The following is a 17,052-nucleotide window of genomic DNA, read 5'->3' as shown; positions in this document are numbered from 1 at the left end:
GAGGTAAAGGGAAGGATTTCGACCATGTGGACTTTTTTTTTGGACCATGTGTGTGCGCGATATTTTATTCCATTTCGAGCCTCTCCGACGATATTTTATTCCATTTCAAAACTCACCGACGACATTTTATTCCATTTCAAAACTCACCGACGATATTTTATTCCATTTCAAAACTCACCGACGATATTTTATCCTAATCCTTTTTTTTTAGGACATCCTTTAAGTAAATATGGGGATTGGATGATGGTGCACTTTCAACTAGAGCATATTTAGTGTTCGTACGATTTGGGTATTGTTAGTAGAGAGTAAGGGTGCTTCGAATATTCGAATTTTGGAGGAAATGGATGAGTTAGAGCCTGAGAATTGTAGTCGTGGAGGTTAAAAATATTTACGTTAAAAATAGAAGTATTGGCCAAGTAAATAATGTGCCACAAATTAATTAGATGTTTCAATTGCGTGGCAGCCGGGATTGGGATGAGGTCTGTTTTTGTAGCAATGTAGAAGTAGAAGGCCAAAGAAAATAAAGCCGCGGGCGGATACGCCTCTTTGATTCTGAAGGAGCTCGCTTGTAGCCCTCCAGTCTGGAAGGGGTGGAGAACCACAAGAAGGGAGTTCCGAGGAAAAAATTGTCTGAGTAGTAGTGTGGAATACAGGAACGCGGAGGAGTAAACATGGCGAAGAATAAAGTTGTAACCTCACCCCCGGTCCGGCCGCAGGCTCAGTGATGTACAGCGCCCGTCATTAAATTAAAGAAAAATCCCTACAGGCAATCGATTGCCCACAACCCAGTGTTCTTCATTGCCTCAGCTGTTCAGAATGTCCGACTGGGGCTCTCGAACAGCTGTACCAAAAAACAAGACTAACCAAGGATTTATGATCGCGAACTACTGTTACGCTCCAACGAACAAATCCTACCTGATCTTCTTTCACTGTTCCATTCCTAGTTTGTAGTGGACCTCATGGGGAATTCATAATTTATTTAATAGCAAAGTAAAAGTAAAGTAATCGCCTATTTTTTCAGGCGGGGCTTAACGTCCAACTACCATTTACGAGGTGTCGTGGACGGAGGCGACTAGCAAACGTACATTACTATTTCTCATTTAACCATTAAATAAAATCCAAGGCCAAGACCAGGAATCGAACCTAGAACCACAATACATATTAGCTTTGCGGGTCTAGCCTATAACCGCCTAACATACTTTACTGTAAATTTCTCATATTAACCATTAAATAAAATCCAAGGCCAAGACCAGGAATCGAACCTAGAACCACAATACATATTAGCTTTGCAGGTCTCGCCTCTTAACCCGCTCGGCTACCGTGGCGCCTTAATTTATTTAATATAATTATTACATTTTGTTGATTATAAAATAAAAAATTTCGGATTATGTTTTTAAATTGATTTCATTATTCTTCAGCCTGAAAACTCGAATTTCCAACTGGTAAAGCTACCGGAATTTCTAAGGACAGGCTTTTTGAGCTTACTGCCATTTTCCCAGGATGATTCGAAGGTGCTCATTTGAACTTGGATGTAGCTTTTTCCCAAAGAATACTGATGGGTCTGATGGAGCTGTGACGTCACTTCAATCATCTTAGCGCGAACGTCATTAAAGTCAGAAAATTTGATTACGTAAGCTGCGGTCAGAGAAAGTTAGTGTTCACTGTGGATTTTTCTTTTAAAAAAAACCCTCCAATACTTAGAGTATACTCAGAGGAAAAACTATAGTTATGGAGAAAATTGGCGATCAGGGTGCTGGTCACATAGGATTATGGAAATGAAATAGGTGCTGCTGTCGGCTGATAACAGTTTAAACCAATACAACAACAAAAATGACGTCAGAAGATTGAAACAAAAGAGTGAAAAATATCTGATACTCATTGAGGGAAGCGGCACTAGATATACAGCAGGCTGTGGCCAACTTTACCCGAACATAGTGGAAAGAGTGGCTGTACGTGGCATTTACGACAATACAGACAAACAGACAAACAAACCTGCTGTAGGAGAGATTGTGCGACGTAAGTGTGGTTTACCAAAACCCAAATCAAGATTGGTTCTTCTCATCCACACACCACAATACACCATAATAACACACCAATGTAACCACAGCGGACTCTCAACACCTCCTACACAACTAACCCATACTCTGGTTCTGCACCAACTATCCTAACTGCTCCGCAACACACCAGGTTTTTGCTCTGTAAACTCCCCTTTCTCTAAAAACATAAATTGGGAGGAACACATGATAATTTATAATGCAAAAAGTAAAATATACACAGAAAGCAGTGGAATTGGCCGGCGACAGCTTGAGAAACATTCATCAAGATTCGAACAGCTTTAGTTCTGTGAAGAACGTTGAACAGCTATCAGGGTAAGATGAGTGTTTACTTTCTGTTTGGGTAGTTCTCAAGAAATCATTCAAGCACACGGTCCACTGAGATGGAAGGCTACTTGTCCTCCTTCCCAAAAAGTGGTCGTAACAGGATTTTCCTGTAAATATGTTTGTAACCAAAGTTCTACCAGAGTTCAAAGAATTTTCTAAGTTTAAAGCTTAAGTATTTGCTGGAAAAGAGTTCCAAACCAAAACGGTTAGCTCGAACAAACATCATGTTCATGATCTACAGAAACCTTTTGCATTGCCTTGGAAAAAAGTGACAGCAAACTGGCAAAAGACTTTCTGTGAAGTTTTCCGATGAACTGGTTTCTTCCCGCTCTGATAATTATCGTCACAGTGCAGAGATATCGTGGTGTCTTCAGTGCTAAAGCCGTTTGAAAGGCGAATCAGTTCAAGATCGTACTCTTATCTCAACATCCCAACTGGGTGATTAACATCACTTTTAATTACAGTTAAGTGAACTGGTACATTCATAAAATTAATAATATCATTGGTGAAATCAGATGCTCCTGTAATTAATCCATTCCCATACACTTCTGCAACCTGTCTCACCTTTCTATTTGCGTTCACTTTCATATTTCTACATTCACCGAATATTTCCCAACCAAATAGAAACCGCAGTAAGAATCGGCCAGCGAACAGTAGCCGGGTGATTCAGCATACCCTGGGGAAATTTCTCCTAACCTTACAAGAATACCAAGTGTGGGAAGTAAAGTGATGAGCGATTTGCTGTAACTTACAGCTCACCTGGGGGTAACCACAGCACTCTCTTCCATATATATTACTAATAATTAAATTTACAACAGAAATTTCGAATTCGCTGAAACAAAAAAACTGACTCCAACTAATTCATTGTTTATATATTTTTATAATGAAACCTCCAGCGCCTAGTTAAGGTTATTTTAACATAGGAAAAGTTAAGTAACAATAAAATTAGGTAAATATTTCATTTAATTACCCCCCCGCTAGAATTAATTTACACAATGTAAACAATTCGTTTTGTTACAACATAAACAATTGTTATTTTGCAATCGATATTTCCGTATTCTATTCTGGTAGGTAATTAAAATTAGCTGATTGGGTATAACAACTGAATCCTGAATTATATATTTATTCTAGTACACTGGCCAGCTGTTAGTTAGGATAAATACACGATCTCCCGCACAAAGCCAAAGAAGCGCATACTGATGTAGGTGGCAGTGTGTTTATTTGTACACGTGTCTCCAGCTAGCTCCACGTGGGTGCTGCACACAGTTATGCATGTCTAAGTATAGAAAAGAAGGGAGTGAAAACAAATTTGTGCGACCAATCACACGACTCGCTTTAAAACCGTAAATCGCTCCAAAACGATACATTAGTGCGACGTCCACTTCGATTCCTTTGCACAGAACTGAAAACCAAAACTAAATCACCATTAGAAGCGTAAGCCCAGAGGCCGATCGGAGGAAGTTAGTGGTGAAAATACGCGAACACGAATTAATTTTCGTAATTTCTCGAAAAGGTTTTGGAGATTTCCTTAATCTGCGGGAAAATTATTTTTTCTGCAACCATGTAGGAATGTTCTCATTACTCAATTAAAACCAGCTGTGTAATGCCCAACTTTACCTCACTAGTGGGGGAAAAATTCCCATTAGTGTCACTTTCCTCACTAGTGAGTGGAAAAACTTTATTGTGCTTCCTTGATATAAGAAGTTTTGTTATTAAATATTTTCGGTAAAACTTTAATAAGCTTATTTAACGTAACTAAATAATTAAAATACGAATATTAACAAAATAAAATAAAAATTGAAAGGAATATAGAAATAAAAATAATACTTTAATAAATAATTAGATATTTTTAATTATAACAGTTAAAAAGGTTATAGTGTTACCTTATAGAAATTTAAAATGGATTCTGGTGATTCCTGTTTAGAAAACACTCCTCCATCAGTAAAAGAAACAGCAGAAAATGTAATAAGTAATTTATTACCAAAAAAATCGAAAGATCGTTATACAAGTCGTTACAATAATTTTAAGAAATGGTGCACTGACAAAAATGTTAAAAACAAATCAGAAAATATACATACTTATAGCTTACTTTCATGAAATTTCTGAATCTTATAATTCATCTACATTGTGGTCTGTATATTCCATGTTAAACACTACCTTAAACATTAATGATAATTTAGACATAAGTCAATATAAAAAGCTTAAGCTGTAGGACTTGTGAGTTTTGTAGACTGTAAAAATGAAATTTTTAATTTTTCTAGTTAATAAATCTAATGGTTGCAGAAAAAATATAATATTTAACTTGAGTGTAAAGTATTTTCCTTACTCTCGGCAATTTGCACTTGCACTCGCCTCGCTTCGCTCGCTCGTGCGTGCAAACCCTGTCTCGTATGAGGAAAAGAACTACTTTCCACACTTGTTAAATAAATAACTATTCCTGGCAACTTTAGTATTATTAAATTATTTCATCCGTCATACAACGCGCTAATTTGTGGCTTTCGAATGTCAATTCATCTACAGACGATGAATCATGTATGTAATGGAGGAATTTGATTTCAATTAACAAACCTGCTGACAGATGGCAGCGCCTTCGGGTCAGATGGTGAGGAGACAAATAACTGTGAAAAACCTGGTGATTCAGTGTCCGATGGATGTACTAATCGAAAGGGCAAAAAAATCTGCTTGTTATAGAGGCTAGGCACAGTCATATTGTCCAACCGTTCGCTCAAAAGCTGAAAGTATTGGAAACAATCTAATTTAGATTAAATTTGTGATTTATCAAGTGGACACAACAATTAGTTGAGGTTAGACTTTGTAAGAGCAGAACTGACAGGCCAACAACTCATTGTGTTAGTGCGCAGTTTAATGGCAAATAAAACTAAAGTTACAATGAACTGAGAGGAAAACACAAGGCAATAATATTTATAGAATGAAACAATAATCGATATTCAACCCAGTGATTGTGGACAATTCAACCGTGCAGTTATGTTGTCACATATTGTTTGATCGTTACAAGGTTGAATCGATTATTTCTCTTCCCTATTTAGGAAACTATAATATTCCTATTGCGTTTCAATATTTCTTTTTATATTTATCGATTAGTGGCTTTATATTTATGTATTAGTGGATCAGACCTTGTTTTTATTTATTTATTTTTTCCGAAACAATTGTCGTGAATAGAAATTTATAATTCTTTATTTAAAAAGTAAAAATAATTGATGGATCGATTAAAACTAGTTGTTAGGTGACAAAACAGCTTTTAATCGATGAGATCAATTTAGAATGGGCAGCGTTTGGGTGTAAGAGTGAGGGAAAACAGTTTTAACCAGCACCAGAAGGTCTATTCGCTGTCTCACACTACCGCCGCATTCTTAGACGCTCTCCTCAGCAACAGTGGTGTTGCGTTTTGAACCACTTTGTTTGTGCATATGTGTGTGTGGCCACAGAACTTAAAAACCAATTCGTCAAATTGAAACTGTTTCCCTTTTTTCTAATACATAACCAATCTCACAAACTAGACCAATAAAATTCTATTGCTACAAAGTTTAGAGATAAATTCACCAAAGTTGCAACCATAAATTGTTAATAAAGTTTAAAAAAAACCAAACGGAAGTGAGTTTATGTGAGCCTGGAAGCGCGTACAGCCTAGGCTAGTGATTGTTTCCGTTTGAAATGGATGCGATAGTAAATTGGCTCGTGGCAGTTATACTGTTGGGTTTATATTTTATTTTACAGTCCGTGGAGGGTCCGTGAACATTCTATCTGCAGCGAGCAAAAGGGGGGGCGGTAAATACAAGAAGAGTGGCTAGTAGTGCGGCTGTCGGTGGCGAGAGCCACGAAGAAGAGGTTGCCTTTTATGGCCGCCCATATCCTGACGTGCTGGAGCCAGCGGTGCTCCCCGGAGCTGCCCTGTGAGCCATACATAAGTCCAGGGACCTTCCCACACAGCAGACACATTAAACAGTACTCTGGGCTACCAAACTGCTACCTACCAATTTCTTCTTTTTATTTCCACTTCTTCCTGGAGCAGGGAGTCACCTCTTTTATGGCTTCCACCCCCAGCTATAAAACAGGAAGAAATGTTGCGAAATTTCAGATATTAACTTATCAGTTTTGGAATTTCCTGAATGTGAACCAAAAATCTGAAGTGACCACTCACACGACCTTCTCTTGCTACTACGTCATCAAAGTTCTAACTCACTAATTTTCTACTCTCAGCTTGTTATTTGGAAAAACCCCCCCAAAAAAAGAAAAACCTCTACAGACAGGAACTTCTGATTGAGGGTTTTCCTTCAACTGGGAATAACATCAGCTTATCTTCAGCGGTATGGCCGTAGATACACCAAGGGCACTCGCTTTCCTCAGAAGGGACTTTCTTGGAAAGGTGGTAAAATAAAATATCCTATATCCACAAATGGGAATGCGCACGCCAAGTTTGACGAAAATCACGATATGAACTCTGTAAAGTCCATTTCCGGTAGAATCGTAATAATGAGAAATATTACTTTTCAAATTCAGGAAATCCTAAAACAGGGTATTTCCCGTGAAAGCTTGATTTCAAATATTAGCTAAAGCTGCGATACTTCTCTTAAGTACAGGCCCAATAGAAATCAGACTCGTGGTCTGCTGACCGGATGGAAGGTCCTGAGAGCGCCGAGGACATTTCTTATCACTCAATGATTTGGATTTGTCCAGTTGGATCTTGATTATAGATTTTATATTTAATTTTAAATGTAATGGATACCGGCAAACAGATCTGATGGGCACTGACGTTTGTCTTAAGTATATTCCAGCGCCAAATTTTGGGTCAATAACAGTACTCACCTAAAAAGAATAATTTAATTAGAAAGGATTTATTAGCAACAGGAGCGCTAGTGTCGCTTCGTATTCAAAACCTGGTGTGGAACGCACACGGATATTACTGGCTTAAAAATACCAAATTAAATTGTCTAGGATGTTGTGACATGGATCGTTAGAGTCGCCGACAGTCACTGGGCGAAGCAACCTATCTCTCCCCCCCCGGAGCACCTGCTCTTAGAATCAGACCAACATAGGTATGGGGACTTGTCCCAAAGCCGGCTTTGAAGTAATACTCAACTACACATCTGTTCATCTTACTGACAGAAGGGGTAAAGGAAGTAATTCTCAGAACATCTGGAGATGTCTGGGGGTAGATTGGGGATTGGAGATAGTCTACTCTCTCTTTAACCAGCACTTCCCTAGCTCCATCCAAGGCGACCAAAGCCTCAAGGAATATGTAGGAAATAGGAATACTCTCAGAATAACAGACTTTTCCAGTGGTTGATTATTGTCATCCCCCAGAAAGCCTGCGAGTTACTGGGTAGCGGAGGAGATTCTCTCAACATGGGAACCTCGTTCAGGGTCTACTCCAGCACCTCTGGATTGGAGCTGTTCTCTACAATGTTAAATCTTCAAATCGGTAAATTGTGTATATGCTTAGCAATTGGTACCCTGCTCTGACTTGGGCTTTCTGTAGCTAACAAGTCTTGTAGAGGATTACAGCCGTCCTGAAACCATGTTGAGGATGCTTCCTGCAGAATATTTAGAGAGTGCTATGGAGTCCTTATCCTGGATGTCGACAATAAAGCAAAAAGAAAGTTTTTTGGGTCATGGCGTAGTATTTCCGTTTATTCTAAATTCGAAGTTTACGAAGTGTTTGGATAAAACCTAAACCTTGAATATACTCGAAATACGGTGCCGTGTTTTATAAAATAAAATATTTTTCGAGATATCCAAATTAAAACCTCTAATAATTCATAAAAGAAAAATTATTTTTAACTAACAAAATGTAAAACTAATTAAATAGATCATTTCTGTTTTTAGTTAATTCTCTTTGAAATACGATTTAGTGAAAAGCTAAATTTTGAAACACGCGAACTTGAAAGTAAGAAACCAAAAATTCAAATAAAATCTTACCCAGCTGAATGTTGTACATATCGATAGTTTACTGAGTGGAATATTCAGAAAATTACATCAGTGGAAATAATTTTATAAAAAAGTTTAAATAAATAAAACCTAAAATGGTTGTTAATTAAGTTTAAAATAAACAAAAAAAACTACAGCTGGAGTAATTTAGGAAGTTTGACAAGGGGGAGGGGCCAAGGCAGCATTGTGACGTAACCAATTAAAACTCCAAACAGCCACAATCCTATTGGAACCTTAATTTTACCTTCCCCATGTTTGTTTATTCTGTCAAATCAGAGGCAAATGTTCGTGGAGCCAGCTGTAGGAATAATGCTGGTACCGTGAGCCTGTTTGATAAGGTGTCCAACTAGCGTTATTTCCTTTTCTACAACAATTACTGCAATTGGAAACATTTAATAATTTCTTCATTTACTCACCGTTATTTTTTTTTTGCGTGTTACCACAGGTTTGTGTGAAGTTTAGCGGGTAAAAGTGCAATTTAAGTATCGATTTATTGTAGAACCTCGATAAATGTATTCTCTGAAACGGAAACTATCGCTATTCGGAACAAACGGACATATTTCCGTTCTCCAACTGATCTACTCAGACAAGAATTGTTCTCTTGAATTGCGAGCTGTACGAATAAAAGGCACAAAAAAACTACACCACAGGCTGTCGGTTTTCTCAGCCATCTGCGATCGCGCAGGTGGAATTTTTGTGATCTTGAGTATTGTCGAAGGCTTGTCTTGTAAAGCTGAGGCACGCTTGAGTTTATATCTTCCATTTAGAAATGAAAAACTGTACTGGCCATATCAGCATTAGAAAATGCGTTCGCCAATTCTGGAGATATTATCATTGGTTTGAGATTAGTAGGTCTGCTCTAAGTTACTGTACAGAAGAAGAGGGGTGGAGAGGTGAACCAGGTGGGACCACCCGGATGCGATTTCCAGGAGTCTTGCGGAAGCTCCTAATACTTCCTTCCCTCACTAAGAAGCTTTACTAAGCACAGCACATCAAGCACATTCCAGGGCCAAGGGTGAACACGCACAGCTTCCTCCATTGTTACATTAGGCGGTGTTTAATTACTATGAAAACAAATCTGCTACGAACACCCATATGACTTCCGCTTAGTACAATGCTCAAGGTTCTAGCTTCTACATTCCCATCATACTCTCGGAATTCCAAAACACACTCGTATTTCCAATATTCTAATATTATGTACAGCTTGTGAGTCCGGACGTTCCAATGAAGGAAACTAACTCGCATCCATCCTGATTGCCCCAATAAATAGTGAAGTGTCACATTACACGGAAATGTCACACCAGTCGGAAACGTCTCCATCCTGCGAAGAATCAGAAAGAGCGGAATTATTTTCAAATGAACTCAACTAAACTTCAAATAAAAATGATTACATCCGGTCCCTCCAGTTTCTCCGAGCTCTCCCAATTTCCATTCAATTATCCCGCCTCTTCCGTGCAGACTATTCTAAGGTGGATTTTCCTCGGGAAAAGTCCCAAACAGAGTTCCTGCAATGAAAGCAGAAAGTAAGGAACCATTTTCGAGAGCAAATAACAGATAATCTCAAATAACTACGAAAAATTTATTCAATAGAGTGGTACTTCCGGTTCACTGATTTTTACCGCTAAACTACTGTCGTGGGGGGGGGGGTCAAACCAACTTTAGGCGATCTCCCGGTTTCGAGCTATGCGCACTTCACTCACCCTCACTGGTCAGTTAGCGGAAACCACATTTAGAAGAGAGAATCACCAATGAAAGCTAGACAATTTGACGCGATCCCAACTCACTGTTTATTGAGAGATTCATTAATAGTTTCAATAAATTTATTTATTGATAAATTCACTTTAAAACCTGTGGAATTTCTTATTTCCTAATAAAGAAAATCCAACGGGAAAATCTTTAGTAAATATTAAAAAAAAAAAAAAATGAGAAATTTAATATTCTCTTTTACATTTAATATTCTGTTGGCAAGACTGTTTGAAGTGCTCGCTGAAAATAGAGAGATATTTCTTTGTAGACTTTATAAGGCTTCCAATGTTATGTAGAGAAAACAACATTATTGCGTATTTTAAATTCTCCCCAGCTGGCTGGATAGAGCCCGATGTAAAGAGAGGCTGTACGTTTTTGTTTTTCCACATAAGCTCTTCTAACTTCCGTTTAACTCACGTAGCAGGAAGTGCCGCTATCCAGCTGATGTGTTCTCAGCGGAAATGTGCGTTTTGATGCACACAGAGCGAGAGGGAGAGTGAGTTTCCCAATGTAAGTTAGTGTAGCCCCGCCATCACACAAAAAGGAAAAATCGCGGAAAAAATTAAATTGTGATATTTTTGGTTTAGAAGGCTGCCGGAAATGGTTTTGTCGAAATTGGCCAACCGGAACTGACACATTACTGGAAATGATTTTCCAGTTTCTTAAATGTGCTTACGTGGCAAAGAAACTACCATTAAAGGAAAATTCCATAGTTTGCCAAAACTTGTAAAAAGACGTAGGAGTCAAATCTTGGGGTTAAATAATAAATCGGACGTGAAATTCCAGCAAATCCTTGATCATGCGCTATTTTGCACGCACGTACAAACCTAAGTGACAAAGACAAGTTTGCTCCCATTGGTTCGCTGGGTTCTCAGGTTATTCTTCCTTGTGGACCGCCGCAGGGAGGGCTTTGCATAAGGAGCACTGAAACAAGTCCTAACTTAGTTGAATCTTCCGCTCGGCCGGCTTGTAACCTTACTCAAAGAGTTACCTTCCCCTCACACATTGCGGATATGAGTGTCAAATATTTTTCAAAATGGTGATCTTCGCCCCAATAACTTTGTGAAAAGGTTAGGATAAATTATTTTTCTGACAGTCTTGGAGCAAGGAGCTCCGTTCTCTAAATCCTTCGGGAAGGACTTTTTCAGACCGAACGTTGTTTTTATTAAGACAGGAAATGAGGATATCCCTGGCCGAGAGTAGGCTTGGCTGCAGCTCACTCTTCTAGCATCATTTTTATAAAAAAATAAAAATAAATACATTATTTCTAATAATTTATGGCTGGAAAAAAGGGACATAAAACTAATCGAGAAAAAATATATTAAAGGATAAAGTGCCTTTTTTTATATGTACTATATGTTGTCAGGACTGGTGTTATTTCCGTTGTGGCACACCTGGCGGCCCTACTCACAACAACTGCCTTCCAAATCGAAAAAACTCAATGCGAGACCAACACTGCATGGCCATGCGCACTAGGTAATTAGAGAACACATTCTGTTACTAGCTCTATTCCTAGTAATAACAAAGTTAGTAAATTCTGTTTATTATTAATTAATTTAGTAAATTAATTCAGGTAGGGCGGTTGGAAGGTTATTATAGTGTTAGAGCGGTTGGAAGGTTATTATAGTGTTAGGCTTTGCTGGATAATATCACTAGCTTCCGGTGTTCATGCTCCGGATGTTTAGTCGAAATTTCTTGAAGAATCAAACTACATGGACCTTCCTCCATCTAGAAGACAGTAATAAGATTAAGGAACAGCAGTACGGTCCTCTACCTCTGCTCAGATGGCCAGATATCAGGCCCGAAGGCCTTAGCTATCCACTGTTCTGGTATTGGTGGATGTTCGGAATTTTTAATGGGAGGGAAATTCTCACATCAATGCAAGATGGCAGCCTAACCACTTCCGGTAGACATTTTGATTTTCCCAGGTAAATCTATCAAACAAAAGTATCCAATAAAAAATTTATTCAGAAATGTGGTAATTTCGGCCAGCCGATTTTGTCCAATCACATTATGGATTGCCATCCATCACCAAGTTTCAAAGAAGAAAGTTCCATAAGTTTCCGTTTTTTAATTAAGTTGTCTCATCCATACTTAAATATGATAAGTTTAGATATAAGAACTGCGTGAAATAGAGGCTCCGTGAAAAAGGATAACAGATCTGATTCTGAGCAACGTTACTACGATACTGTATGGACCAATTGTACGGCTGCCGAAACCAATGTATATTTTCACGTCTACCTTTTAGCTTCCGTTAGTGATGGTGTTCATTAAAAATCGATTTTTAATGGAACTTCCTGCCCGCAAGGACACCACGCTCAAGAGTACCAGCTGATTATAATGAACCTCCATATTGCAGCCAAAGAACATAATATATCAAAGTCCAACGTTAGAAAAGAAATTCTGTAATTTCAAACATCTTTGATAATGAGGCCTTTTGTATAATTAAACTGTAACAATTTTCGTAAACATTTTATTGCCACTTGCTGACGTTAACTAGGGAGGCCACGCCCCCTCTAATGAACTCCAAGCAGAGGAAGAAGCTAATAAACATAGCCCTGTGAAAGATGATAAATATCACGGCTGTCTAAATAAATTAAATAAAAAATAATAGAGTAATTAGTTAATTTTCCTAACGCATATAATCAAAATATAATAACAGTAATAATAAAAATGGATGAATATAATTATAAGTGATCTCGGAATGGTTTTTATTATGCGCAGGTATAGGTTGGCAAGAGTGTGAAGCGGATGCAGTGGAATATACTGGAGGAAACACAAATCTACGCGGACAGTGCCGCCAGAGAGCGCGTCTTACCCAAGTTAACATCAGAATTTCTGGGAAAGTTCATTTGCATTTTAAACTTAATTGGGAAACGGGTTCATCCAGCCAGCTGGACTATGTCTAATTGTTCAAGAAATGAGAATATTTTTATTATTTTATTCATTTAAGTATATCAAGTCTATTTCGAATTACTAAAGTATTAGGATAGCTGGGAGTAAAATCTCGCAGGATACCTTTTTTACTTTCATGAAACTTTACTAAAAAGGCAGTGACCTCAAATTAAACATGGTCCTATTGTTGAAGGAAGCGTGACGTCACAGTACAATCAATACTCCTTGCGAAACAGTTCCAGACCAAAGTGATAGGCCTACGACATACTGCAAAGAAAAGAATGCAGGAAATAGTAATAATAACTATCTATTGGTGCACCATCAGCTTGCTGTGAGTGGCATCACATTCCAACAGATTGGAGGCTGTACATCTGTAATCGTTAGGGAAAAACTATACTTTGTACTAAGTGGTGCGCTAGAAGTTAGTATCGTTACAGAGCCTCGTAGGCCTCCTCCAAAATGTGTTCCTGTAAACCATTTTGATGTAAAACCGAGTGGTTTCCTTCAATGCGAAAAGTATTAGGAGCCATTCAAGTGGAAATTTTCTAACGCTTTTCCAAAAACTTGGGAATTTCCGTGAAATTTCTTAGTAATTTTACAGTCATTTAAAGGAAATATCATTTTGGAAGTCCTCTGAGTTTGAAAAAAAAGTGATTTTCAAAAAGTGGCAGAGCTTGTGAACGCCCAAGTTTCAAAATGGAAAATCGCAAACTTAATGTTTCCTTTCATGGGACCTGACAGTAAAATGGCGGTCAATATCCTTCAATTCGAAGTATTATGACTTTACTGAAATGGAGAATAAGAACTAGAAAGTAAAAGAAATCAGCAAATAGCGTTTAGGTAGAATTCCATTACAGGTTATAGGTCTAAAAATGAAGTTCGTTTGTAAAATACACTGAGTTTAAGAAGAGGACAATAAAATAAATGTACTTAGTGAGTGAGAGGAGGAAAATAAATCGAATATTGGAGAGAGAGCGAGAGATAATAAAATAAAAGATCTGGCGAGCAAATTGAATGCTGGATTATGAGGAGATTGACAGAAGTAAAGCCTACTTTTCAGGTGGGCTGATCAGGAAGGATCGAATGTTTTCGATTATTACATTGGAATATTGTGAGCAAATTCAATTATTAAAGGATCCTGTCTCGAAATCGGAGACCTCCTTAATATCTGACTTTGTTCCTTTAGGCGCATCCTTACTTGATAGCCTAGCCATTCCGTCCGCTTTAAATTCAATATAAGAGCTCATAAAAGATACAAAATTAATGGCTCTGAAACTTTTCTAAGTTAGGAACATCGATCCTCCTGTTTCCGGGTCCAATCTCTTTCCTCTCATTCTATTACTTATAAACGCACCACATCTCCTAATTTTAAAACACCTTTCAATCAGATCAATTGGATTTGTTTAAGAATAACCTTTATCTTCGAGTTTCCACTCTGGAACCCCTAATTTCTTCACCATTTTAGGATTCTCTTAATGATGGCTCACTTAGTCTACTCTTTTCCCTAATCTTTCACATCTACTACTTTTGTTGCAAATACTTCTCCAGGAAGGCTTCTTAGCGAGAGTGAATTCAAGCTCTCAGCATATTGTACGGTCCTAAAATTTGCGTAATATTTATATTGGTTTTTGTGTTTAGTTTTCTTGTGATTGTTTAGATAATTGTTATAGCCAGTCACCATTGTAGTATTTGAATCTTAGATCAGGTTCCCTTAGTTACCTTGAAATGAAACCTTTCAAATATTATTGATTTTAGAGGGGTTCAGGGGGAAATGGCAGTCACAGTTCATTCAAAACGATCATTTATGATGTTGAAATGATCGATCTTCTTAGTATAAATTCTAGATTAAACAAAAAAATGTGATTACGGTAAGAGAGAATCGTTTGTGTTCAAAGCAGATGTTGGTACTCGCTCTACATTGAGGCTCTACGTGGTTCATAATTGTTAAATTATTAAACCAGTTTTGAAGAAACTCTTTTATTAAAAGCTTTGTAAATTGTAGTAAAATGGCTTTGTATTTACGCTCAAAACATAAATAAATGAACAAAGATTTAGGACACAGAAAGCAATAAGAAATACTTGAAATTTTCAGAGAAATTTTAACCAAATACAATTAAAAGTTTTTTTAAATAAAGCAAATTATTTTCAGTTGCAAAGTTTACTTAAAACAAAACTTACTTTTTGTGAACCAAAAATCAAAGCCTTTAAAATAATCCCTGGATTACTGGATCACGGGAAACAGATTTTTCAAGACGGGCGTCCCTTCTTCGGACACATAATTTCAAAATTTGACTGCTCACTTATTTTAGCGCATGAAAAATTACATATGTTAAACAAATCAATAAAGAAAAGCACTCAATTAAAATATTAATAGAATTTTTGTCTCGCGGCGTTGCGATATTTTTCTTACGATAAATTAAGTAAGATGTTAGAAAAGTAACCAGCTACGGTGTTACCCTGACGACAGCATAACACAACACTGACACTACATGAGTTAAGAAAGTGGCGGTTACACGTTACCGGCGGGAGATCACAACAGGCCGGAAACGACCGAACGATACCGACTCGATGACGAGTGATAACGCGCTTCAAAATGTGTTACTAACTCTTACTACTGATAAACAACTAATACACAATACCGCTCACAATCGTAGCGTGGTTATTTTGTTTGGGCAGACTGTAGCCGGAGGGATCAAGCTTCAATATATGTTTGTAAAACTTCTGTTAACGAACTTCTCTGAGCTTGGAGGTACATTATAAGCAAATCTTCAGAACATGTTCGCTGACGACTCACTCCTGAGTCATTTCCTGCAAATTATTTAGTTTATTTGAGGTTCTATTATAGTCGTCTTCAATTAAGGCCAACATTTCTGTCACACCCACCATATAACAGTAAGAACTAACTTTCATTTGCCACCTGACCTTATCTCATACGTAATAAAAGATAAACTAATAAAACGTGAAAGAAGTGAACGAAATTTCCGACTGGGTACTACAATCATTGGAGCTAGAGCAGTCCTGTCGGGAAGGTAGGGTGGCTCGTCGTTGACTGGATACCCTGTCTCGACGGACCCTGGAGTTACAACTAAATGGCGAGTGTTACTTTTAACTGTGCACAAATATTTTACAAATGGAACCAGCCAGCCTGGGCACTAAGTTGTTTCATAAGTACGAAAAATTAATAAAATGAAATTATTTAATTATAATTCAGTTGCTATTGAATTCCCAAGAAGTACTTTAGCTTTTTATAGATGGTAAAAGATTATTAAGGAAGGACTGATGAAAACTTTGTGACGAATGTTAAAAAAAAGTAATCACATGGAGTCCCATCAGTGGTTGAATTCTACTGCCGGAGCGGAAACAAAGCATTTTACCCAAACATATAATCCAGAACGAAATTAAAGCTGTAAATAACGCAGGGCTTAACTCAAACCTTTATGTAACATGGTCCCAGTATGAAGTAAATCGGCCACGAGTATTCTCCTCACTGTGGTAGTGTGGTCCTACCATCCAGGATATATGACTGTCCGCTCCTGGAGAGAAAACAACGCGCACATTAAGCAGAACGAGGATTGGCCGATTCTAGGGGCAAATTAGTTGAAAAGGAACACTCCTATTTAGAATATTCATTAAAAATGTAAATAAAATTGATGTAACTAAGACGTCCTAATAATTTCCAAATATTTCTCCTGCATGTAACAAATATTAATTACATATTATTACAGAGGTGACAAAAATTGATTACTGTAAGAAATGCGTTCCCTAGTGGAAGGGCTACTACCTAAGGGAATTTTGAAGTACTAAGGCAGCCCAGTTCAGAAGGACAGGGGAAAAATCAGAAATGAATATAAATAAAAAACATAAGCTGGCTGAAATAGCGAGCTTAAAATGAAGTATGAATGAGTTCAGGTAAAGTAGTCGCCATGCCAGTGTCAAGTATCACAGAGATTCGGCAATCTAGCTTCTTACTTCTTACAGCCTGAGAAGCTTGTTAATAAATGTTAATTTTATTAAAACCTTTAAGTGTTTATCTTTCTTCATTTTATTTAAGTTCAAACGGACCCCACGCTCATCATCAAAGGAA

The 17,052-nt window shown here is 37.6% G+C and overlaps 1 protein-coding gene across 1 annotated transcript in view; it reads right to left on the bottom strand.

The window, feature by feature from the left end:
- LOC141458800 (uncharacterized) overlaps positions 1 to 15,462 on the bottom strand; it is a 197,305-nt gene extending 181,843 nt beyond the window's left edge. The window contains exon 1 of the mRNA XM_074137268.1: positions 15,147 to 15,462. The gene's annotated coding sequence lies outside the window, so the exon portion shown is untranslated. The remainder of the gene's footprint in view (positions 1 to 15,146) is intronic.
- Between the last annotated feature and the right edge of the window lie 1,590 nt (positions 15,463 to 17,052).

This window comes from Rhodnius prolixus, unplaced genomic scaffold (genome assembly GCF_049639745.1).
Source record: "Rhodnius prolixus isolate KJV_2025 unplaced genomic scaffold, Rpr scaffold_5, whole genome shotgun sequence".
NCBI classification, from domain to species: domain Eukaryota; kingdom Metazoa; phylum Arthropoda; class Insecta; order Hemiptera; family Reduviidae; genus Rhodnius; species Rhodnius prolixus.
This window is presented reverse-complemented; position numbering and strand designations above follow the sequence as displayed.